At 38.5% G+C, this 9,860-nt stretch overlaps 1 long non-coding RNA gene across 8 annotated transcripts; it reads right to left on the bottom strand.

Moving 5' to 3' along the window:
* Nucleotides 1–4,959: 4,959 nt before the first annotated feature.
* Nucleotides 4,960–6,879, bottom strand: LOC127911482 (uncharacterized). Of its 8 annotated transcripts, none has more exons than XR_008078699.1 (3): nt 6,775–6,879; nt 6,570–6,627; nt 4,960–4,998 (listed from the first exon to the last, which is right to left on the bottom strand). It is a non-coding gene; the product is annotated as an uncharacterized LOC127911482 (long non-coding RNA). The 8 variants fall into 8 exon arrangements; XR_008078696.1 differs by having other exon boundaries at nt 6,746–6,879; XR_008078700.1 differs by lacking the exon at nt 4,960–4,998 and adding an exon at nt 5,322–5,360.
* Between the last annotated feature and the right edge of the window lie 2,981 nt (nt 6,880–9,860).

The following is a 9,860-nucleotide window of genomic DNA, read 5'->3' on the forward strand; positions in this document are numbered from 1 at the left end:
GAAGATAATGATTAGATAGGATGGGAGGAATTACAACAGTATGAAGATAATGATTAGATAGGATGGGAGGAATTACAACAGTATGAAGATAGGGATTAGATAGGATGGGAGGAATTACAACAGTATGAAGATAGGGATTAGATAGGATGGGAGGAATTACAACAGTGTTAGAGCCGATTTGGACATATTTGTATAAAAGACCGAACATATGGAGCTCCATGTATATTTGTGTAAATATATTAAATATTAATGTAAATTATTAAATATTAGGTACGTACCTTTATGATTTATATTTACCTGATTGAGATATATTAATTTGTTGTTAGTGTAACTCAGCCATTTGGCCCCCCCTCTTGCCTGTTCATTGTATTGTGGTAAGTGTGTTAGGATAAAGGCAGGAAGTTGGGCCTTCGGGAGGGGGAGTCCTTGCTAGATGCGGGAGCGGTATAGTTTTTTGACCATACAGACATACAGACATACAGACATGTCATAATATGTATTTTCCATATAAAGTCATCTATGCTTTAAGTTGATTGGAGAATCACTTATTTGTTAGATATAAGAAGAATAAACATTTTTGTTGCACCATATCCCTGGATGTCATGGAATGTTTGGCCGTTTGGAAACCTTGAGTGTGGACTGTATGCGTACCAAACAACCCCGCTTCAGGCTTGGGCAGTGGCTATGGTAAAGAGGAAAGGAAGCCACTATAAACAGTATGAAGATAATGATTAGATAGGATGGGAGGAATTACAACAGTATGAAGATAATGATTAGATAGGATGGGAGGTATTACAATAGTATGAAGATAATGATTAGATAGGATGGGAGGAATTACAACAGTATGAAGATAATGATTAGATAGGATGGGAGGAATTACAACAGTATGAAGATAATGATTAGATAGGATGGGAGGAATTACAACAGTATGAAGATAATGATTAGATAGGATGGGAGGTATTACAATAGTATGAAGATAATGATTAGATAGGATGGGAGGAATTACAACAGTATGAAGATAATGATTAGATAGGATGGGAGGAATTACAACAGTATGAAGATAGGGATTAGATAGGATGGGAGGAATTACAACAGTATGAAGATAATGATTAGAATGGATGGGAGGAATTACAACAGTATGAAGATAATGTTTAGATAGGATGGGAGGAATTACAACAGTACGAAGATAATGCTTAGAATGGATGGGAGGAATTACAACAGTATGAAGATAATGATTAGATAGGATGGGAGGAATTACAACAGTATGAAGATAATGATTAGATAGGATGGGAGGAATTACAACAGTACGATAGTATGAAGATAATGATTAGATAGGATGGGAGGAATTACAACAGTATGAAGATAATGATTAGATAGGATGGGAGGAATTACAACAGTACGATAGTATGAAGATAATGATTAGATAGGATGGGAGGAATTACAACAGTATGAAGATAATGATTAGATAGGATGGGAGGAATTACAACAGTATGAAGATAATGATTAGATAGGATGGGAGGAATTACAACAGTATGAAGATAGGGATTAGATAGGATGGGAGGAATTACAACAGTATGAAGATAGGGATTAGATAGGATGGGAGGAATTACAACAGTATGAAGATAATGATTAGATAGGATGGGAGGAATTACAACAGTATGAAGATAATGATTAGAATGGATGGGAGGAATTACAACAGTATGAAGATAATGTTTAGATAGGATGGGAGGAATTACAACAGTACGAAGATAATGCTTAGAATGGATGGGAGGAATTACAACAGTATGAAGATAATGATTAGATAGGATGGGAGGAATTACAACAGTATGAAGATAATGATTAGATAGGATGGGAGGAATTACAACAGTAAAATAGTATGAAGATAATGATTAGATGGGATGGAAGGAATTACAACAGTATGAAGATAATGATTAGATAGGATGGGAGGAATTACAACAGTACGATAGTATGAAGATAATGATTAGATAGGATGGGAGGAATTACAACAGTATGAAGATAATGATTAGATAGGATGGGAGGAATTACAACAGTACAATAGTATGAAGATAATGATTAGATGGGATGGGAGGAATTACTACAGTATGAAGATAATGATTAGATAGGATGGGAAGAATTACAACAGTATGAAGATAATGTTGAGATAGGATGGGAGGAATTACAACAGTATGAAGATAATGTTTAGATAGGATGGGAGGAATTACAACAGTATGAAGATAATGATTAGATAGGATGGGAGGAATTACAACAGTATGAAGTTAAAGATTAGATAGAATGGGAGGAATTATAACAGTATGAAGATAAAGATTAGATAGGATGGGAGGAATTACAACAGTATGAAGATAAAGATTAGATAGGATTTGGAGGAATTACAACAGTACAATAGTATGAAGATAATGATTAGATAGGATGGGAGGAATTACAACAGTATGAAGATAATGTTTAGATAGGATGGGAGGAATTACAACAGTATGAAGATAATGATTAGATAGGATGGGAGGAATTACAACAGTACGATAGTATGAAGATAATGATTAGATAGGATGGGAGGAATTACAACAGTATGAAGATAATGATTAGATAGGATGGGAGGAATTACAACAGTACAATAGTATGAAGATAATGTTTAGATAGGATGGGAGGAATTACAACAGTATGAAGATAATGATTAGATAGGATGGGAGGAATTACAACAGTACGATAGTATGAAGATAATGATTAGATAGGATGGGAGGAATTACAACAGTATGAAGATAATGATTAGATAGGATGGGAGGAATTACAACAGTATGAAGATAATGTTGAGATAGGATGGGAGGAATTACAACAGTATGAAGATAATGTTGAGATAGGATGGGAGGAATTACAACAGTATGAAGATAAAGATTAGATAGGATTTGGAGGAATTACAACAGTACAATAGTATGAAGATAATGATTAGATAGGATGGGAGGAATTACAACAGTATGAAGATAATGTTTAGATAGGATGGGAGGAATTACAACAGTATGAAGATAATGATTAGATAGGATGGGAGGAATTACAACAGTATGAAGATCATGATTAGATAGGATGGGAGGAATTACAACAGTATGAAGATAATGTTTAGATAGGATGGGAGGAATTACAACAGTATGAAGATAATGATTAGAATGGATGGGAGGAATTACAACAGTACAACAGAATGAAGATAATGTTTAGATAGGATGGGAGGAATTACAACAGTATGAAGATAATGATTAGAATGGATGGGAGGAATTACAACCGTATGAAGATAATGATTAGATAGGATGGGAGGAATTACAACAGTATGAAGATAATGATTAGATAGGATGGGAGGAATTACAACAGTACAATAGTATGAAGATAATGATTAGATGGGATGGGAGGAATTACAACAGTATGAAGATAATGTTGAGATAGGATGGGAGGAATTACAACAGTATGAAGATAATGTTTAGATAGGATGGGAGGAATTACAACAGTATGAAGATAATGATTAGATAGGATGGGAGGAATTACAACAGTATGAAGATAATGATTAGATAGGATGGGAGGAATTACAACAGTATGAAGTTAAAGATTAGATAGAATGGGAGGAATTATAACAGTATGAAGATAAAGATTAGATAGGATGGGAGGAATTACAACAGTATGAAGATAAAGATTAGATAGGATTTGGAGGAATTACAACAGTACAATAGTATGAAGATAATGATTAGATAGGATGGGAGGAATTACAACAGTATGAAGATAATGTTTAGATAGGATGGGAGGAATTACAACAGTATGAAGATAATGATTAGATAGGATGGGAGGAATTACAACAGTACAATAGTATGAAGATAATGATTAGATGGGATGGGAGGAATTACAACAGTATGAAGATAATGATTAGATAGGTTGGGAGGAATTACAACAGTACAATAGTATGAAGATAATGATTTAGATAGGATGGGAGGAATTACAACAGTATGAAGATAATGATTAGATAGGATGGGAGGAATTACAACAGTACAATAGTATGAAGATAATGATTAGAATGGATGGGAGGAATTACAACAGTATGAAGATAATGATTAGATAGGATGGGAGGAATTACAACAGTATGAAGATAATGTTGAGATAGGATGGGAGGAATTACAACAGTATGAAGATAATGTTGAGATAGGATGGGAGGAATTACAACAGTATGAAGATAAAGATTAGATAGGATTTGGAGGAATTACAACAGTACAATAGTATGAAGATAATGATTAGATAGGATGGGAGGAATTACAACAGTATGAAGATAATGTTTAGATAGGATGGGAGGAATTACAACAGTATGAAGATAATGATTAGATAGGATGGGAGGAATTACAACAGTATGAAGATCATGATTAGATAGGATGGGAGGAATTACAACAGTATGAAGATAATGTTTAGATAGGATGGGAGGAATTACAACAGTATGAAGATAATGATTAGAATGGATGGGAGGAATTACAACAGTACAACAGAATGAAGATAATGTTTAGATAGGATGGGAGGAATTACAACAGTATGAAGATAATGATTAGAATGGATGGGAGGAATTACAACAGTATGAAGATAATGATTAGATAGGATGGGAGGAATTACAATAGTATGAAGATAAAGCTTAGAATGGAGGGGAGGAATTACAACAGTATGAAGATAATGTTTAGATAGGATGGGAGGAATTACAACAGTACGAAGATAATGATTAGATAGGATGGGAGGAATTACCTGAGTGGGGCTTTCAACTAATCAGCATTCAGGGTCCAAACAACCCATTGTATTATTGATGACAGACTACACCTAATCTATACAGCACCAACAGACCTGGGACAACATACTACACCTAATCTATACAACACCAACAGGCTACACCTAATCTATACAGCACCAAGAGACTACACCTAATCTATACAGCACCAACAGACTACACCTAATCTATACAACACCAACAGACTACACCTAATCTATATTGCACCAACAGACTACACCTAATCTATACAGCACCAACAGACCTGGGACAACAGACTACACCTAATCTATACAGCACCAACAGACTACACCTAATCTATACAGCACCAACAGACTACACCTAATCTATACAGCACCACCAGACTACACCTAATCTATACAACACCAACAGGCTACACCTAATCTATACAGCACCAAGAGACTACACCTAATCTATACAACACCAACAGACTACACCTAATCTATACAGCACCAACAGACTACACCTAATCTATACAACACCACCAGACTACACCTAATCTATACAGCACCAACAGACTACACCTAATCTATACAACACCAACAGACTACACCTAATCTATACAGCACCAACACAGACTACACCTAATCTATATAGCACCAACAGACTACACCTAATCTATACAGCACCAACAGACTACACCTAATCTATACAACACCAACACAGACTACACCTAATCTATACAACACCAACACAGACTACACCTAATCTATACAGCACCAACAGACTACACCTAATCTATACAGCACCAACAGACTACACCTAATCTATACAACACCACCAGACTACACCTAATCTATACAACACCAACAGACTACACCTAATCTATACAGCACCAACACAGACTACACCTAATCTATATAGCACCAACAGACTACACCTAATATATACAGCACCAACAGACTACACCTAATCTATACAACACCAACACAGACTACACCTAATCTATACAGCACCAACAGACTACACCTAATCTATACAGCACCAACAGACTACACCCAATCTATACAGCACCAATAGACTACACCTAATCTATACGGCACTAACAGACTACACCTAATCTATACGGCACTAACAGACTACACCTAATCTATACAGCACTAACAGACTACACCTAATCTATACAGCACTAACAGACTACACCTAATCTATACGGCACTAACAGACTACACCTAATCTATACAGCACCAACACAGACTACACCTAATCTATATGGCACTAACAGACTACACCTAATCTATACGGCACTAACAGACTACACCTAATCTATACAGCACTAACAGACTACACCTAATCTATACGGCACTAACAGACTACACCTAATCTATACGGCACTAACAGACTACACCTAATCTATACGGCACTAACAGACTACACCTAATCTATACAGCACCAACAGACTACACCTAATCTATACAACACCAACAGACTACACCTAATCTATACAACACCAACACAGACTACACCTAATCTATACAACACCAACACAGACTACACCTAATCTATATAGCACCAACAGACTACACCTAATCTATACAGCACCAACACAGACTACACCTAATCTATACAGCACCAACACAGACTACACCTAATCTATATAGCACCAACAGACTACACCTAATCTATACAGCACCAACAGACTACACCTAATCTATACAGCACCAACAGACTACACCTAATCTATACAACACCACCAGACTACACCTAATCTATACAACACCAACAGACTACACCTAATCTATACAGCACCAACAGACTACACCTAATCTATACAGCACCAACAGACTACACCTAATCTATACAACACCAACAGACTACACCTAATCTATACAACACCAACACAGACTACACCTAATCTATACAGCACCAACAGACTACACCTAATCTATACAACACCAACAGACTACACCTAATCTCTGCAGCACCAATAGACTACACCTAATCTATACAGCACCAACAGACTACACCTAATCTATACAGCACCAACAGACTACACCTAATCTATACAGCACCAACAGACTACACCTAATCTATACAACACCAACAGACTACACCTAATCTATACAGCACCAACAGACTACACCTAATCTATACAACACCAAAAGACTACACCTAATCTATACAGCACCAACAGACTACACCTAATCTATACAGCACCAACAGACCTGGGACAACAGACTACACCTAATCTATACAGCACCAACACAGACTACACCTAATCTATACAGCACCAACAGACTACACCTAATCTATACAACACCAACAGTGTACTTTTAGTAGTACTTTGTAACCCATTGTCTTGCCGGTTCTTGTTTCCAGGGCTGTCTGATTCTGAGTGATGGGCTGAACCACACCTCTCTGATTTTAGGGGCCAGGTTGTCAGGGGCAACTATTCGGGTGTTCAAGCACAACAGTAAGTAGACATGCTCTCAAACTAAAGTACTCAAACCCCCAACACATGTATGTGGTCTCTGACAGCTCCGTGGGATAAACTCAACCTGGCAATAACAATCTTCTGACAGCACTGCTATCATGACACGACGTGTCGTCACTATCACTATCTGACGCAAGGCAATGCTGTAACAGGTTCAGATAGTTGGAAGACGGTGCAGTCTGTGTTTGCTCAAGGCAATAGCTTAATGGAGGGACTAAGACTGTAAACCTACAATCCATTTTAACAGTGTTGACTTCCGATGTCCCAACAGCTATGGAACTTACCTGTCAGGTAGATCCTCAAACCACTATGACAGGTTGATGTCCCAACAGCTATGGAACTTACCTGTCAGGTAGATCCTCAAACCACTATGACAGGTTGATGTCCCAACAGCTATGGAACTTACCTGTCAGGTAGATCCTCAAACCACTATGACAGGTTGATGTCCCAACAGCTATGGAACTTACCTGTCAGGTAGATCCTCAAACCACTATGACAGGTTGATGTCCCAACAGCTATGGAACTTACCTGTCAGGTAGATCCTCAAGCCACTATGACAGGTTGATGTCCCAACAGCTATGGAACTTACCTGTCAGGTAGATCCTCAAACCACTATGACAGGTTGATGTCCCAACAGCTATGGAACTTACCTGTCAGGTAGATCCTCAAACCACTATGACAGGTTGATGTCCCAACAGCTATGGAACTTACCTGTCAGGTAGATCCTCAAACCACTATGACAGGTGGTTTATATGAACCAGAGACTCTCATCTACATTTTTATGAGGTTCTGCTGTGATTCTGTCTCCCTTGGTCTGACGTTACCATGCAGCTGTGATTCTGTCTCCCTTGGTCCGACGTTACCATGCAGCTGTGATTCTGTCTCCCTTGGTCCGACGTTACCATGCAGCTGTGATTCTGTCTCTTCTGTATCAGATGGTAAATGCTGAGTACAGCATATACATCCCAAGGCTTTGTAAAATGGATAAAATTACACAACATACATTACGTTAATATAATCGATGACTGGCTATGGTTGTTTGTATGTTGTGGTATAGTAGCTTATAGATAGATGTACAATACATGTAGTCAGTGTGAGTTTTACCTCCTTACAAACGAGTTGATCGATGCCGCCATCTAGTGGTAAATGGTGGTAACTGCCGTATCAAAACATTGAAACCAAATATGCTTTCACCCAAAGCCTCTTACAGTTTAGTGAGTGTATATTTTGTATACGTGTATGATTCCTGCAGGAACTAAACCCACAACTTTGCTCTTACCAACACACACCACTGCTATACATGTCCTTATCACCTCCCCAGAGACACTGTCTCTGGTTAACAAATGGCCTCTTTCCTATTTAGGACGCATCCACTATCTGCTGTAGATTAGACACATTTTGCCTTGGTATTTCCTTAGTGGAAGTTATTTCCTGTTGTGGGTCAGTAGAAGGTATTTCCTGTTGTGGGTCAGTAGAAGGTATTTCCTGCTGTGGGTCAGTAGAAGGTGTTGCTGTTGTGGGTCAGTAGAAGGTATTTCCTGCTGTGGGTCAGTAGAAGGTATTTCCTGCTGTGGGTCAGTAGAAGGTGTTGCTGCTGTGGGTCAGTAGAAGGTATTTCCTGTTGTGGGTCAGTAGAAGGTATTTCCTGCTGTGGGTCAGTAGAAGGTGTTTCCTGTTGTGGGTCAGTAGAAGGTGTTGCTGTTGTGGGTCAGTAGAAGGTATTTCCTGTTGTGGGTCAGTAGAAGGTATTTCCTGTTGTGGGTCAGTAGAAGGTATTTCCTGTTGTGGGTCAGTAGAAGGTATTTCCTGCTGTGGGTCAGTAGAAGGTATTTCCTGTTGTGGGTCAGTAGAAGGTATTTCCTGTTGTGGGTCAGTAGAAGGTATTTCCTGTTGTGGGTCAGTAGAAGGTATTTCCTGCTGTGGGTCAGTAGAAGGTATTTCCTGTTGTGGGTCAGTAGAAGGTATTTCCTGTTGTGGGTCAGTAGAAGGTATTTCCTGTTGTGGGTCAGTAGAAGGTATTTCCTGTTGTGGGTCAGTAGAAGGTATTTCCTGTTGTGGGTCAGTAGAAGGTATTTCCTGCTGTGGGTCAGTAGAAGGTATTTCCTGCTGTGGGTCAGTAGAAGGTATTTCCTGCTGTGGGTCAGTAGAAGGTATTTCCTGTTGTGGGTCAGTAGAAGGTATTTCCTGTTGTGGGTCAGTAGAAGGTATTTCCTGTTGTGGGTCAGTAGAAGGTATTTCCTGCTGTGGGTCAGTAGAAGGTATTTCCTGTTGTGGGTCAGTAGAAGGTATTTCCTGCTGTGGGTCAGTAGAAGGTATTTCCTGTTGTGGGTCAGTAGAAGGTATTTCCTGTTGTGGGTCAGTAGAAGGTATTTCCTGTTGTGGGTCAGTAGAAGGTATTTCCTGTTGTGGGTCAGTAGAAGGTATTTCCTGTTGTGGGTCAGTAGAAGGTATTTCCTGTTGTGGGTCAGTAGAAGGTATTTCCTGCTGTGGGTCAGTAGAAGGTATTTCCTGCTGTGGGTCAGTAGAAGGTCAACTATCAACTACCTCTTTCCCAACTGTATTTAATTTATTTATTTATTTTGCTCCTTTGCACCCCATTATTTTTATTTCTACTTTGCA

Source organism: Oncorhynchus keta, chromosome 24 (genome assembly GCF_023373465.1).
Source record: "Oncorhynchus keta strain PuntledgeMale-10-30-2019 chromosome 24, Oket_V2, whole genome shotgun sequence".
In the NCBI taxonomy this organism is placed as follows: Eukaryota; Metazoa; Chordata; class Actinopteri; order Salmoniformes; family Salmonidae; genus Oncorhynchus; species Oncorhynchus keta.